We start from the raw sequence: 16,734 nt of genomic DNA on the forward strand, positions 1-16,734 counted from the left end.
AGGAGGAGATATAACAGGGATGAGGGTGATGCCATGCTGGCTGTTAAGATGTAGGAAAGGGCCACAAACCAATAAATGCAGTGCATTCTAGAAGCTGGAAGAAGGAAAGAAATAGATTGTCCCTTAGAACTTCCAGAAGGAGCCAGGTATGGTGGTGCATGCCTGTAATCCCAGCTATTTGGAAGGCTGAGGCAGGAGGAAGGCAAATTTGAGACTGGCCTCAGCAACTTAGTGAGACCCTGTCTCAAAATACAAAAACAAAAAGGGGTTGGGGATGTGACTCAGTGGTAAAGCACCTCTGAGTTTATTCCTCAGTGCCCACCCCCCCAAAAACACCAAAAACCCCCAAAACATACCAAACCTCCAGCAGGAGTATAATCCTGTCATCCTGCTGATACCTTGCTTTTAGCATGAAACACATTTTGGATTTCTGACCACTGCTCAGAGTGTCAGTTTCCTCATCTGTAAAAGAGCAATAACAGGATAACAATCCTAAGGTCTCTAGTGTAGTGAATAGTATTGTACCAATTTTGGTTTACTTGCTTTTGAGCATTGTGCCAAAGTTATGTAAGGGAGCTGGGGAAAGGGTATATGTGATCTCTGTACTATTTTTGCAATTTCTGTAAGTTTAAAATTGTGTCAAAATTAGACATGGTTATTGGAGTGAATTTTAAACTATTTAATTTCTTTTAAATCACAATCCCTAAAGACATTGTAAAGACTACAGTTGAGTCTTTGGCACAATGTATGTGTTCAATGAATAAAGAGAACCAGAAACAGCTAGTGCTTATCATTGCTATTGGATGATATGCCACCTGCAGAAACATTCTAGAGAAAGCCCCAGAGATGCACCTTCTTTGTGGATGATCCCATCAAAAAAAACTGAATGAATAGAGCAGAAAGGAAAGAATACAGCACTGTATTCTGGCCAGATGTGGGTTGGAATTGAGATAGTTGGTGTCATATACACCCCTGGTGAAGGGAGAAATAGATGCTTACAAGGCCTCTCTTTCTGGGGAACCGGTGCTAGGAGTGATCCAGTCTGTGTTCCTATTCAGGCAGCTAGGTAACATGCCAAGCCTGGGTAAGGTTAGCTATCACGCTAGTTGGGGCCGCAATGGAATTGTTCCCAGCCACTTGTCCCTCTCAGGCTGCATCTTGACAAGAGCTGATTCTGCAGGTTTCTTTGAATGTTCATAGTCAATAGATTATCTTTTGCCTTTTCTTTCTGATTGTGAACAATTTTTATCATGCAGCTACTATGATCTGAAAGGATATCTGCTCTTCAACCAAGATGATTTGTTAAAAAAACAAAAACAAAATTAACAAAAAACAACATTGTGGATTCAGGGCTCTTAAATAAGCACCAAGCGGGTTGAATCTAGTCTTGAGCCTCCTAATTGAGAAAGAAATCCATGGGACTGAAAGCATTTTTAACCTCTCAGAAAACTCTAGACTACCTGAGATGGCCAGGTCTCGCTGTGTTCAGAAAGCATAAGCCTAAGGCAGTCCATCTCTCTCATTCATTCACTGGCTATTAGCTGAGAGAACTCTACTCCGAGTATAAGGTACAGATGACTCCCACCTCATCTTCATCCCCCAGCTCCACCCCAACCAGGACAATGACCCTCAGATATAGCCCCTGTCCAGCAAAGGAAGTAGATCTGGAAATGTTGTCATTTATACCATCCCAGAGGTAAGTAAAGCATAGAGGTCTTCTTGGAGGAGGGCCAGGGGTTCATTTCCTCAGTGAGGCCTACTAACAAGGCTTTGACACTTTCTCTGAGCCTCTGCTTCAGGCACACTTGCTGTTTTCCACTCTCCTAGTCACTTTCTACCCTCACCAACTCCCACTCATCCTTACCAAATATAGGTATATATGGCCTCTTCTTCTGGCAAAATTCTACTTCTCTTTCTAGGCACCCTGCAAAGTCACCTTTCTGGGCTGGAGAAAGTCATACCCTCCTCTGGATCCCATGCATTCAGTATGTTGGACTAAAATTATTATTTTAAGGGCTGCTTCCCCATGCTAAGTGAGCTCCTCAAGGAACAGGCTCAGGCCTGAGCACCGCAGCTCCTAGCACAGATTGGGAGAGCAGGAAATATTGATAGGATGAACAGGGGAGTGAGAGGCTGAGGGAATGTTGGACCACTGGAAACGTCAAATTCAGGAGTTCTCTCCACGTCCACCTTTCATTTGTCACATTAATATGTAAGGATTTGGGAATGAAATGAGACAGATTTCTATGCATGGCATGACTAATGCAGGGCTTTTTATGGTCAGTTACAAAAATAGCCCAAATGTGTGGAGGCCCCCTTCCCTGGAGGGGTGGATGACAGCATGTTGGCCTCTGTTGATATTTTTGGGGAGGGGATGCATTGTTATCAGCTGTTTTAATCTTACAGAGCAAAGGGTCCTTGATGAAAGCAGCCATCTATATCTCCAAATGTCTCAGCTCATCTGCTTGAGTCCCACCTGCCTCTTCCCACCTGCCCTGTTGCCAGTGGCTGCATCCTTCACTGGCAAAGACACAGCCCACAGCCCCCTTCAATCTGTCCCTAGCCTTGGACCTCTAATCACAATAGGATAAGCCACTGGTTCCTCAGAGCCATGCCTTAGCCATCCTGGTACAGACAGTGATCTCCCTCCATGTACTCTTAGAGCAGAAAGGAAGAGATGTTCCTTGGGACTCTGAGCAACCCAGTCTCAGGTGCTTTCCCATAATGCAACTTATTGTCACTGTGCATGCTGCTTTAAAGAAGAGGCAGGCTGAGAAGGGGCAAGAAAGGCAGAAAAAGACTATCTCAGCCTTACCAAATGCTGGTTCCAGTGCAAAATTAATTGTCACATGGTTGGAGGGGGGGGTCTCTGCTGTAAATAACTCTTAGTTGTATCAGTGGATCTGATGCTGCTCTAGTTCCCTCCCTCGCCAAAGAGCTTAAAATGCACATACTCTGCTACTTCCAATAGATCTGGTCAGTTTGAACCTACTTTTTTAGATAAATCAATCCCAGGCAACCATCTCCCAAAGCAGAAGGAAGGTACCAGACAGACTAAACAATCTTTGTGGGAAAGACAGGAAGTGAGTTTGTTACACTGGGGCTGCCAACAGAACATACAACAGGATAAGGGAGCTTTTCCTGAGATGAAGCCTGGCCCTGGTACAACAGTCTTCTGACAACAAGGGGACATCCCTGATGCTGAATAACACTATCTCATACCTTCCAGTGCAGCCAATCTACTCACTCTTGGCCCATCTGAGCTGCAGCCTTTTGTCACCAAGGGTGGAAAAGAGGATAAAGTTTAGGAGACAGGGCCAGTGTCAAGACTCTTCCCTATCTGTAGACTGAAACTACTGCCATGGGTTGGATGCGATTCACAAGAAGGTAAGGGGAACAGATTCCATGATGTGAGGCTTAGGCTAACATGCTAGGTGACGCTGGGCAGCCATAATGCTTCTTTTGGTCTCCTCTCTCTCACTGTTGAACAGACAGGCAGTTCCCAGTCAGACTGCTCTGTGGATACCCCCAGAAAAAGTGTTGCCCAGGCTCTCACTAGCCATAATTCTAGTATGGCAGATCTGGAGGAACCTTAGAGCTTGTCTACTCCTGTAGTCCCATTTTACAAAGGAGGAAACTGAGGCCTAGAGAATGAAGGAATTGACCTTAGGTTCTCTAGTCACAAAATGACTTCCTTTTCACCTTTTGTTTTTAATTCAACTTTTTACTTTGAGATACTACTAGATTAATACAGTGTTGTAGAATACAATGAGATGCTTTGTCCCCTTTGTTCCTAATGGAGCATGTCTCATATTTGAGTTAGTGATGGGGTTGGCATGTTTGTATACTAGTATAGGTTAGGATGGAATGAAGGAAATAGAAAATATTATTGTTCATTCAAAGTCAGGTCTGATATGCTTTATTCCCAGCTGAAACTGCAAAAAGAATTTCTTTTCTTTTTGCTTTTGTTGAATTCAAGGCTACTGAGAAAGTGGATTTTGAGTAGTCCATTTACCCCATTAATCCATTCATTTGCTCCCAGGCTTTCTCCCATGCATACTCCCTCCCTGCCCCAGAAGCCACTTCCTTTCATTTAAAGAATGGGGGGGGGCTTGTAAATGGAAGGTACTAGAAGGCTCTGCATCTGCTCTGTATTACTCTGCATCAGAGACCTCCCAGCAGATCCTGAGCAGGCAGCCATTTGCCCCACAGAGCCAGAGTGGTCCAGTTGGTTGAAACGTGTGCTGTGAATTGTCAACTGTGGAAATATTGCTTCTCTCCTGTATTCCTTTTTTCTCCCAAGGCTCCACAGATGTCAGTGATTTCCCCTTCCCATCAACTATCAACAGACCAGCTTTTGATTGTCAGTCCTCAATGGTCAAATCTGATCTTTATTTCTTCTCTAATTTTTAAACACCAGCAAATGATTAGAATTTATCCTGACAGACAACAGGACTTCAGAGACATTTTTTTTGCCTTTAAAAATTAGCTTCAGTCCTCTTTTCTTTTGGGAGGCTAGTGTGTTCTTTTATAGCCTTCTGAGTATTGAATAGTTTGATTTGATTTTCATAGTCGTGGGCAATTTTCTCCACCCACTCTCAGAAGCAGGCCCCCAAAAGGTGGCAATTAGCTTACTTAGCTTCTGCCAATGTTCTTCTAGTAAATTTTTATTTCCCATACCAAAACAAGATGGGCAAGAAAACTGGACCACTGGCAATCATGCATGTATGGGGTTGAGGTGCTGTCACACACAAAGAGTTGAGCCCTAAAGGAGAAAAGTATCTTATGTACAGCCAGGAGGTGTGGAAAAGATGGGGGACATTTATAGAGAAGTTCTGCCACATTCATTCCTCCTGAACCAAATGGTCTAGGACAGTGCTATCCAATGGCACTTTCTGTAATGATGGAAATGTTCCAGATCTGTGCTCTCCAATAGGGTAGGCACTAGGTACATGGGGCTATGGAGCACTTGAAATGTGGTTAGTGCAACCAAGGGAATGAAGTTTTAATTGTATTACATTTTAATTTAAGTAAAAACTAGCCATATATAATCAGTGGCTACTTTAGTAGGTGTGTGTAGGTCTATAGTCAAATGGAGAATGAATCCCTTGGAACTCACCCACCTCTACCACCCACCCATGCCATCTCAGCCACTGCAAAGGGTTCATTCTTTTGGAAAATGTTGCTGGGTTGCTTTTTCTTGCTAAGGACTCAGTCAAACCCTAAAAACAGCTCCATTTTAATAAGGTGAACAAAGGGTACAGCCTGGCCTTTCCAACCATCTCTTTCTTAGTGCTCAGGACCCCCTTGAGCATGGTAAACTCATGACTGACTAGCAGGCCGCAGAAGCCCCAGGATCTGAGGGCACAGCTTTGTTCTCACAATCAGCATTTGGTGGCCTTTGGCTACAACCCATGAGACCTCTCCCAGTGTAGCTAGAGAAGCCTTGCTCATTACCTAGATGGTGGTAGTGTATAGGGAGTTGAATGGAGGGAGGAGAAGGGAGGTAAGAGCCTTTAGGCCCCCTATAACCCAGCCATAGTGACACGAGCAAAGGACGGCGGCGAGGTCCTCCGACCGCTCCCGGGTGGTCCTGAAGTCACGGCTGCCCCTGCCCCAGGTAACCTCTCCCGGCCGGCGATCCGTGTCTTGAAAGAAGAAGCCGCCACACGCGAGATGCCTTTTCGAATGCCCGGTTTATTCACTCCATCACATCACATCACACGAGGCACAGGAACAGAGGCTGGTGGGACTCAGTTCGCTCGATGTTGACCCACACATAGTGAGTCTGAACTGGCCAAAGAGCTCAGCCTTCCTGGCCTTTAAATACTATAGTTGTTTACAATACTTTAAACCAAAAACATGTTTATTCCATAATTTCTATTTCTTATCCTATCTTAACAGATCGTCTCTATTACATCACATCTTGTTTACATCTTTGCTTATCTTAGAAAATCACACTTGTTTTGTGCTAAAATACCTCAAAACATGTTTACCTTTTATCCTTATCTATTTCACACATTTTCTAGCTTAGGCACCTTTCTTCATCACAACATGTTTACTTCAAACTCTCCTGTCCTTTGTTTATTTCAAACTCTCCTGTAACTCTCCTGTCATTCCACCCCCTTGATACCGAGACCAATAAAAGGGGTGAAGGTATCAATGACTATCCATCAGGCGGTGGCTGTATACCACTGCATGTTAAACAGCAATGACACCGTTATCCTGCAAAGGCGTCCAAGAATTATTACTGTAACATACAATGATTGCATCCTGTAGAGGTGCAAAATCCTACAATACACAGCGGGAGATATTGAACTAAAGAATTCCAAATTTCACAGCACACAGGGTAAGGTACAATGCTAGGATAGTTTTCCAACATATGTCGCAATTGTCCATCAGTTATGTTCTTCAAAAGTATTACTGCTCCGTGGCATACTCTCAGGGGTCCCGTTATTTCTGTCTCTTCGTAGAGTGGAACTAGTGGTACCGGAGTACTCGGAGGTGTTTTGGTCAAATTCCAAGCATGTCTCCATAGTTGGTTTTTCTTTCGGCGACCCAAGATTCTTTCTATTACTATCCGATCCATAGACACGTTGTTGTAAAAACACCTATCAACAAGTAGATATAGCACAAATTAAAGAATTAAAACATTTGTTGAAATGTCCGTCATTGTTGGGAATAGAAAGGTCCATGCACATTGTGAGATATCTTTTTTTTTTTTTTTTTAGGTGCGGATTTTTAAAAGAAAAATTTTGTGTCATGTCCGAATGAGCTGGCCACTTTGTTCATGCAACACAATAAATTGGGCGAAATCGGGCCCTCGGGGCCAGGGATAAGTATTACCCTTCTGGAAACTTGTGTTCAAGTCTCCTGTCTTTCTATATTGGTTGCATGCAAAGGGAATCAAGTAGCCCCTGTCTTAGGTCGTCCACTGCCCTTGTACTACTTACCCGTTTTGGGGAGGCCCCTTCCCCTGTTTTAGGTTGCAGTACAAGCGTGGAAGTTGCCCGTCACTGGGTACCACAAGATCAGCTCACTTATGATTAGGACATTATTATTCAATCGCCACCTTGTAAGCTCCTTAATGCACTAATTTCAACTCTGAGTTCTTCTGTCATTGCTCCGGCGATCAATGCTCCAAGAGCAGCTCCAGCGATGAAAGCACCTACCGCTGCTAGCTGTAACGGACGTCGTCCTGCGGCATTTCGTGCTATGCTGTAAAATAAATCTGGCAGTACATATTGCCATTTTTCTGAGCCGCATACTTCGGTATCCCTGAATGCTTGTCCAAGTGAGAGCCGTAGTCTCACTGGTTGGATCGCAGGGTGCACCAGGAATCTCAGTGGTTGTCTTAGAAGTGGTAGATATGCTGGGGCTTCAGTGGTTGTCATTTTTGCTTTTGGCGGGAACAAGACGCTTCTAGGGTAGTGGGCTGTCACCCACCCCCTGGTTTCGTTGAATCCTCCTCTGTATATTAAACATGGTTTGAGCGATTCGGGTGTCACTCTGCAGTCTTTCATTGTCATCTTATAGGCATATATTTTATGATTTCCTGCATAACTGTCATAAATGTCCGTTGTATTTCGTAAGACATCATGAGACACAATGTCATACATCCACCAGGAATTGTCATCTTCTAATGCTGGTAGTAGCATATACCAATAGTATGGCAGTTTTCCTGTATGTATTACGTTTTTCCATTTGGAAAAGTCCATGCCTGCCGTCATCCACCATCTCAAAGTCTTGTTGTCTGCAGCTTCTACGTGATACCGGATCTTAGTGTCCCATAATTGTGTACTTGGACATCCATCTTCTGATTCTACATCATCATCCATTACATTCTTCTTTGTTAATAATGTTACTTCGTCTATTTTTGGATATTTGTATGTTAATGCTGTTGCCTTTGGTTTCAATGTGTGTCTCACCGTAGATTCCCAATATGTTGTTATGTGGGAAGTATTGACTGCATCCATTGGGATGTCATATACTGACACATTATCTTCAATGGATCTGTGAACTCCATGTATTATGGCGATATTGGATGGGAACCATCTGCAGTTGGATCTTTCTAATGCTATAGGCACTCCTTTTGTGTCGTTGTAGATTCTCTTCTTGGCCATCATAGGTATACTGATATTATGTAGGGCGTCTCTAATTGTTGAGTTAGATATGTTAAACACAGGTATTAAAGATGACATAAAGTGATCATAAAATTTATATGATAAGTCTGAATATGGCTTTCCATTTTCTGCCAATGCTGATCCGTTGAATGAATAGTCTACTTGTAGGAATGACACGTTCCATTTTATTCCTTTATGTATGTCTGTTGGTGTGATTACTAAAACTGGTTGCCATGGTGAGTCAAACGCTTCATGTGTTTTATTTCTTATTAGATGTATATGTGTTGCATTAAGTAAAACAGTATGATCTTCTTCTGGTATGCAGTTCTCCTTTGAAAAATTGTAACACCATGTCCAGTTCCACATGGGATTTTGTGTTCTGTTCAGGATTCTATTATTAGTCCAGAATGATTGATTAAAGGTTACAAACTGATTGTTACAGACGTCGGAATGTCGTTCATGGCATACACCTTCGTTTATTTCTGTTGTGTCCCATTCCTCTACTGTATTCTTGAATGCATATCGTCTGGTTATGTTATGATATAAGATCCATCCTTCATGGTGGAACATGGGAAAAAGTGGTGTCTGCCACGTAGGATCTAGTCTGGAAGGATGCAGGAACATGCATGGTACTATTTGCGGATAGGACATTGTGTCCATTACTTGTCCTGCTACCTTATACCAATACCTGTATTTGCAAAACTTTATCAGTCCTAGGTCATAAGGAAAACATACGCGTCCTATGAATGCAACACCAGTTGACCTATTTTGCATTTCTCCAAAAATACTGCGAACACACACATAACCTATATTTTTAAGCTTACTTGGTGGTGTATACGTCCGTCGTGCCATATTATGCGTAAATGGCTGTGGAATTGGGTCAGTCAATACCACTGGTGATCTCCATGTTTCTGTTCCTAAAGTCAGCACTTTCCACCAGTCTTCCACTGGCATGAATGATGTGTTGGAGATATGTACGTCTGAGCGATATGTAGACAGGATGTCAAATGCACCAAATATCGGAAGGTTTGGAAAATCTGCAACGCATGTTACAAAGTCTGTGTATCCCAAAGTTTTGTTTTGCAAGTCATCTAACCAGATTGTCATCTTATGATCTTCAGAACTCATCAAGTCCAAATAGTCCTGTAATTCTTTTGGACAATAGGCTCCATATGGTTTCTTTAGAGCTTCTGGCCATCTTTTGACTGGTCTTGCTCCTTGCAGATGTCTTGGACGACTATACCATTTGTTAAGCACTTCTTGGGACTCATCGTAGGGTAGGAGGTCTATTCCCATAGTTGTTGTCTTGATAGTTGTTGTTGTGTCATCATCAATTGCACTGTCATTAGTGTGGGTAGTTTTCCTGTCGTCTTCTATCTCGTAGGAGTCGAAAGAGGAATGAGAGGCTTCATCTTCTTCGTAGTCATAATCAAATGCGTGATAATCATTTTGTTGGTTACTTGCCCACGCTTGGAACGGTAATGCAGGTATGCTGATATCTGTAGCTTTTTTGCAAGTGAAGAGATCGCTGTCATCATCTGGTTCCATAACATGTATTTCTTCTGCAGGTCTATTCAGCAAGGCTGCTGTAGCATTGTATTGTGTTATCCACGTACTTTCTTTCATTTTCCGGAAATGATACACAAAATGTGGTTTCTGTGCCCATTGGTCCAGAATGGCATCCATCAGATGGCATCGCAACGGGTTAGTTTCATATGCATTCGTGTATCCACCTTCTGACACAGTCCTGAATAAAGGTGAATAGATGCCTGTAGTATTCCATTCGTAAAATGATGTACAAGATGTCGGTGCATAATGTCTGTAAAAGTGGGTGCAAAATGCATATTTGTGATAGTATAAGTATTGCTGTTAGATTCTGCAGAAACTTTCTTGATCTCCAGTATTGTGGTATTACAGTGTCATTGCTTACCTCTTTCATAGACTGTGGAAACTGTAGGTATTCTTCTACCCATCGCTTATATGACCATTGACTTTTTGACAAACTTTGTGACTCAATCCATTTCCATGCAGCAGTTGTATCAGTAGGTTTAGTAGTAGTAGAGATGGTAGTGGTGGTAGTAGTGCCAACATCAGCATCATTACTGCTGCTAGCATCACTATCAGTGCTAGCAGTGCTGTCTGTTGTTACACAAATAATAGCAAAAAACAATGTCCAGCGTTGAAGCAGCATAGTTATTATGTTAAGATGTCTACCAAAAACACACTGTATAATTAAGTATAACACATCTCATAACATTTTTTACTTTTTCCTCTCCTATGGATCCTATACATGTATTGTTCTTATGTTTTTGCCACTCATTACAATGAAAGTAGCCAGATAACAAGGCACAACCATACACAACAATGATTATGAATAGCACAAAGCTCCAGATCTGTCGATATACATTATCTCGTGCATACATCTTTATCTTTAGTTAGCCTAAGGTCTCCTTTACTAGTTGATATCCAAAATGTATTTCCTTGCCCATCGGCAATGATTTCACCCTTAGTTACCTTTGTACTGTTTCTATCTTTAATCCATACTTTTGATGCACGATTCGATGGTTTTTCCTCGTCCTCCTCCTGATATTCGATAACTTTGTTGAACACTTCCTCAAAAGGGGAACTCCTATGTAGCCTCTGCCTGCAATTAAGTTCAAAGACTGCAATTAGCAGGGCCTTTTCAAAAGGCATCGTGTCCATTAACATATGTAATTTTGTTTTTAGTAACCCATTGAATCTTTCCACTGCACCTGCTGCAGTGGGGTTATAAGCCAAATGGAAATCCCATGAAATTTGTAATATATCTGCCAATTTTTGAACACGTGCTCCAGTAAAGTGAGTTCCCTGATCTGAGGCTATGTTCCATGGACATCCATATCGGGCACACCATGTCCATACACAATTTATGGTGGACGTTTGGTTTGCTTTTGTACATCCGTAAGCCATTCCAAGGCCTGTGCTGCAATCCACCATATTACATACATATTTTCCATTTCTCAATGGCCCAATATAATCAATCTGCACTAATTGGTTAAATCCTGCTGGGGCCGTTCTTGTGCTTGGTGGATTACGTCTAAACCTGCTCCCACTGGCTGCACATTTTTCACAGCCAGTGATAGCTTGTTTACATTTATTCCAGGTTGTCTTAATATTTCTAGAATTGAACCATTGGTACAGACCATGTGTTCCAATGTGTCCAAGATTTGCATGGATTTGTTTAATTTCATCCAATGTGATATCAGATTCCATTGGTGGTTTGACCACATGCCAATTAGGTTTACGTTTTAAAGTTAATTTTGTATCAGAGGCTTTGTCTACCTCCCATTGGTTTGGATTTCTCAATTTAATGGCATTTACTCGTATTGGAATTTTGCTTAATTTATCAGCGATATCATTATTCTTAGAAATACTATCCTGGCGTCCCGTATGGGCGTCCACGTGAGTGATCAGGATTTGGATTGGAGCTTCTGCTAACCATTTCCATGTATCTTTTCCCCATACATCTTTACCATTTATTGTAAAGTCAGTTAATTTCCACTTTGCTGACCAAATTGCAATACCATTACACACTGCCCATGAATCTGAAAATATATGTACATATTTTACTCCCTCCTTTATGGATTCTTCCACCGCGAGGCGGACTGCTAAGAGTTCAGCCAATTGAGCAGAATCATCTGAACCTTCTTTAGATAGAATTTTACCATCACGGGGCCTAAATGCAACTGCTTTCCATTTTGTTTTCTTTCCTATCACTGCACTGGAGCCATCCGTAAACCAGGCATTAGCATGTGTCTCGGATGCTCCCCATCTTCCAATAGGCGTTACTTTTGGTTCCACTATTGGGACTGGAACAGGCATCATAGGCTGGGCGTTTACACTTTCAGTTAATTTTGTAATTTTTGAACTTCCCATCATTGAGGTATCTTGGGCTAGATTATTTATATACCATTTCCATTGCATTACTTTCCCTTCAATTGGTAGCCCTGTTAATGCATTATCTGGCATCTTAGCCCAATCTAATATAGGCATTGGGCATCTTATCATCACCTGTCTATTGGATATATTAAACCCTAGAGACTGAAAAGCACAATAAGCTGTCCAAACAGTTTTTTCAAAGAAAGAATACTTATTTTCTGCATATGGGAAACGTTTGGAGTAAAATCCAACTGGTTTTGTCTGCCCGTGACTCTTGGTATAAATGCCCCAGTTACCAAAACCATTGGCGAATACAATGTCTAAAATAATTATTTCTCCTGGCTGTGGCACATATAATTGGGAAAATGTTTTTATATATTCAATTGCCTGACGAAATGCAGTTTCTTGTGCATCCGTCCATACAAAATCTGATGCTTTCCTTATTATTTTATATATTGGTGCCAATAATACTTGTAGATATGGAATGTGTAGTCTCCAATATCCTAAAATTCCTATTGCTTGCTGTGCCATGGCTTTGTTTTTAGGTGATGCTAGGTTTTCTATCTTGTTTATGACGGTAGGTGGCACTGTCGGACCCTTAGCGTTCCATACGATGCCTAGATATTTTACAGAGGCGCTCGGTCCTTGAATCTTCTCTGGGTTTATGCTCCACCCTGCTTCCACTAGGGTCTTTATTAGCATATCTTTGGCAGTAGTTAGGGTCTCTGTATTTCTGCCAGCTAATAAAATATCGTCAACATATGTCCATATTTTAGTGTCTCTTGGTAATTGTAATCTTCCTAATGAAAGTTGTAAAGCGTTATGTGCTATGATTGGACTATTTTTATATCCTTGTGGCACTCTTGTGAACTGGTATTGTACTGAGTTCCACGTAAAAGTTGTCATTTCTCTACTATCCTTATGAAGAGGTACAGCGAAAAACATGTCGCTTAGATCTATAGCACAGAAGCATGTGGGCGAAAAGTTTCTAATTTCCGTATAGATACTGTCAATGTCAGGCAAAGAACCCGGCATGGTAGGAGTTAACTTATTTACATTTCTATAGTCTACTGTGAGTCTCCACTTCCCGTTTGGCTTTTTTATTGGCCACACTGGGCTATTGTAATGAAAAGATTGAGTTTTTTCTATTATTCCCTTATTCAACAAGTCCTTAATGGCCTCTGATATTTCCTCATGACCTCCTTTTATGGAGTATTGTTTTGTAAAACAAGGTGGTATTCGTGGCAGCTTTACGGGCTCAATTATCACCTCTGGAATGCTGCCTGCATAACAATGCTTAATTCTCTTGATAGGCAACCATTCTCCAAATAGCATTCTTATCTCGTCTATCCCTAACACTGAGTGTGGTACTCCACCCACCAGGACTGACACTTCCATTTCCTTATCATAAACCAGCAGTTTTACTCTACATCTCTTCATGGTTTGGATATGCCCGGACACTCCCTGAACATTTACATTCTCTCCTTCTATTTTTCTATTTACAAAATCATTTCTTATAATAGTTATCTCGCTTCCAGTATCCACCAGAAACGAGTCTGAACATGTTTGTCCATCTATAATAAAAGTTAGCTGAATGAATGGTCTCGAGTCTGCATTCCAAAACGCACTGTATTGAAACGCGGGTCGCCGAAGCGAGTTTTCGCTGGCCACCTGCGTGCGCTTTGAGGGGCTTGGTATCGGGTTTCTGTGTATCTTCGGTTGTAATTTACCCCTCCTATCTGGTTTTCTGATTGTTCCCGGGGGTTGCTGTCTGGACCCCGTATTTTTAAGTTTGTAAATTTCTGTCCTTGCCATTTTTGACCTGGCTTTAGATTGCGATAATCTCTCCTCCCCTGACGCGGCTGTTCCTGGAATGGCCCTCTGAAGGGGAGCCGACGCTGGCCAGGCGTGACTCCCCAAGAGTTTTTTCTCATGTACGTCAGGGTGGCTTCAAAAGACATTTTATTTTCGATCTGTAATTCTCTATGCTGTTTTAAAAATTCCACCACATCCCAAAGGTCTGTGGCTCCTGCTAGCATCGTGGAAAGGAGTACCCGATGCTGTTCCGGTGCCCCCTTTACTATTATTCGTCTGAGCATTGGGTTTAATCTACACCGTAGTGGCGGTCCTTGATTCTCATCATAAACTTTGCAGAAAACTCCCAGTTTTTTTACCATCCTTATACCTTCCGTCGGGGTTTTCCACTGGACCTTGCCTTCAAAAGCCCCTAGATCTAATTGGGGAATTCCTTCTCTCCATGCGCTAGCTATCCAATTAAATAATGTTTTTACTTCTAATGGCTCTTCTTCAATCATTCTTTGCATCGCCTCCATCACTCCGGGGTGGTCTATCTGAATATTTACTAATTGCATTTCTCGCCCCGAGAGTCTGAGGCTTTCTCCTCCTTTTGACCACACATTATATAAAAATTCTCCATCAGTTGATCCTTTCTGTGAGAAATCCTGTCTCAATTGTAACATTTCTGGTCTAGTCATATCTCTAGTCTCTACTATTTGTTCCAACCCGTCAGGGCGTCCCCTGCTGGGCGTGGAAGTCTTAATAATTGATACAGGCTCTGACTTATAACATGGCTCATTATCTATGATATCTTGTAGGAAAGGATTTTTGCATTTCTTAAGCGCTTCCTGAACCAGGCGTTTTCCTTTAAGTCTGTCCTCGTCTACGTCATTAATGATCTTACATAAGATTCCCGGGATTTCACGTTTATTGGCCCTTTCTATTATTGGTTTCACTATCTGTGGATTGCTTAGGGCTATTTCCACGGTGGTTCCTTTTTGGAACTCAGGCATTTTCGCCTGAACTATCCTCTCTAGTGGTTGCCATGGCAACTGAGCTTCTAGCTCACTATCACTGTGTTCTGAATTTTTTCTTTTTAGAGTACACTGTTTCAGCTTTGCTATGGTATCTCGTATGCCCATTTTACTATGCTGAAGTATATTCTTATTTTATATAAAGACCAATTCCACTGGATCCAGCTATACGTTTCTATATGGTTCAGGAGTTTCCCCAAATGCTCCTCCCACTTCAGTCGAGCCCAAATTCCTATCCTTTCTTTACACCAGCCCATTCACAGGGGGTCCGCCGTCACCGTAAAGGATTAAGCGGGTGCGTTCCCCTCCTCATTCCGCTGGGTTCCCGGGTGCCGGACTCTCACGGTCACTTCGGGCCACAAACGGAGGTCGGATTGTGAAGGTGCGTTTTGGGGAAGGCACTTACCCCTCTCTTTCCTTGTGCACTCTCCCGATCGAATCCTGCCGACTACGCCAGCTGACACGAGCAAAGGACGGCGGCGAGGTCCTCCGACCGCTCCCGGGTGGTCCTGAAGTCACGGCTGCCCCTGCCCCAGGTAACCTCTCCCGGCCGGCGATCCGTGTCTTGAAAGAAGCCGCCGCCACACGCGAGATGCCTTTTCGAATGCCCGGTTTATTCACTCCATCACATCACATCACACGAGGCACAGGAACAGAGGCTGGTGGGACTCAGTTCGCTCGATGTTGACCCACACATAGTGAGTCTGAACTGGCCAAAGAGCTCAGCCTTCCTGGCCTTTAAATACTATAGTTGTTTACAATACTTTAAACCAAAAACATGTTTATTCCATAATTTCTATTTCTTATCCTATCTTAACAGATCGTCTCTATTACATCACATCTTGTTTACATCTTTGCTTATCTTAGAAAATCACACTTGTTTTGTGCTAAAATACCTCAAAACATGTTTACCTTTTATCCTTATCTATTTCACACATTTTCTAGCTTAGGCACCTTTCTTCATCACAACATGTTTACTTCAAACTCTCCTGTCCTTTGTTTATTTCAAACTCTCCTGTAACTCTCCTGTCACATAGGCTCTAAGGACAAGGTCAAGAACTCCAATTCCCTTGGGTAGAGCTGAAGAGAGAAATCAGACAATGGGGTCACAGGGAAGTCCCCTGGATCTCTAAAATGTCAGCAATGCCTGCAGGACTTATTCAGCAGCATGTATTGAGTGTCCACACGTGGCCCACAAAAGTTCAGTGGCCACTCACAGGAACCTGCAGCTCTTCTTACTGGCTACAAAGCAGACAACTCAGGTTCCATGTTGGAAAGGGAGAAAGGCTGACCATGGCAGTGTCTGCCTATTTCCATTCCATGGCTTCCAGAACCTAAGCCAGTAAGGTAAACTCCCACCAGCTGAACTTCAGCCTGAGCATGCAAAGCCTGGACTGGGTGCTAGGGGAATGTATGTGAGAAAGAAAGAGGTGCCAAGCACATTGATGGCCAAGGATTCTGAACCCAGTGTGGTGGGGCAGTGGGAGGGGAAAGGGATGAAAATTTTTCCACAGGGAGGACTGGGGTGGGCCCTAAGAGACCAAAGTGGAATAGAGTGAAAGGAAGAGGGGATCCAGAGTCAGATCTGACTACAAATCCCAGCTATGCCATATATTGGCTGTGGGTATACACTTAACATTTTTGTGCCTCAATTTCTTCACTTGTAAAATCAAAGGTAATAAAATTGTCCCTATATGTTACGGCTGACCAGGAACCCGTTTAAATTAAAAACACTTAGTCCATACCTAGATAAACTAGGCCTTTCACACAGACCGTCTTTCTTTTTATTTTTCTCTCCCCTTCCTTCCTTCCTTCCTTCCTTCCTTCCTTCCTTCCTTCCTTCCTTCCTTCCTTCCTTCCTT

General features: G+C 42.6%; 1 long non-coding RNA gene across 1 annotated transcript; it reads right to left on the reverse strand.

Moving 5' to 3' along the window:
* Positions 1-5,677: 5,677 nt before the first annotated feature.
* LOC144371671 (uncharacterized) lies at positions 5,678-15,905 on the reverse strand. Its single transcript, XR_013431637.1, has 3 exons — positions 15,279-15,905; positions 10,638-10,767; positions 5,678-6,611 (listed from the first exon to the last, which is right to left on the reverse strand). It is a non-coding gene; the product is annotated as an uncharacterized LOC144371671 (long non-coding RNA).
* Between the last annotated feature and the right edge of the window lie 829 nt (positions 15,906-16,734).

Source organism: Ictidomys tridecemlineatus, chromosome X (assembly GCF_052094955.1).
Source record: "Ictidomys tridecemlineatus isolate mIctTri1 chromosome X, mIctTri1.hap1, whole genome shotgun sequence".
Lineage (NCBI taxonomy): Eukaryota > Metazoa > Chordata > Mammalia > Rodentia > Sciuridae > Ictidomys > Ictidomys tridecemlineatus.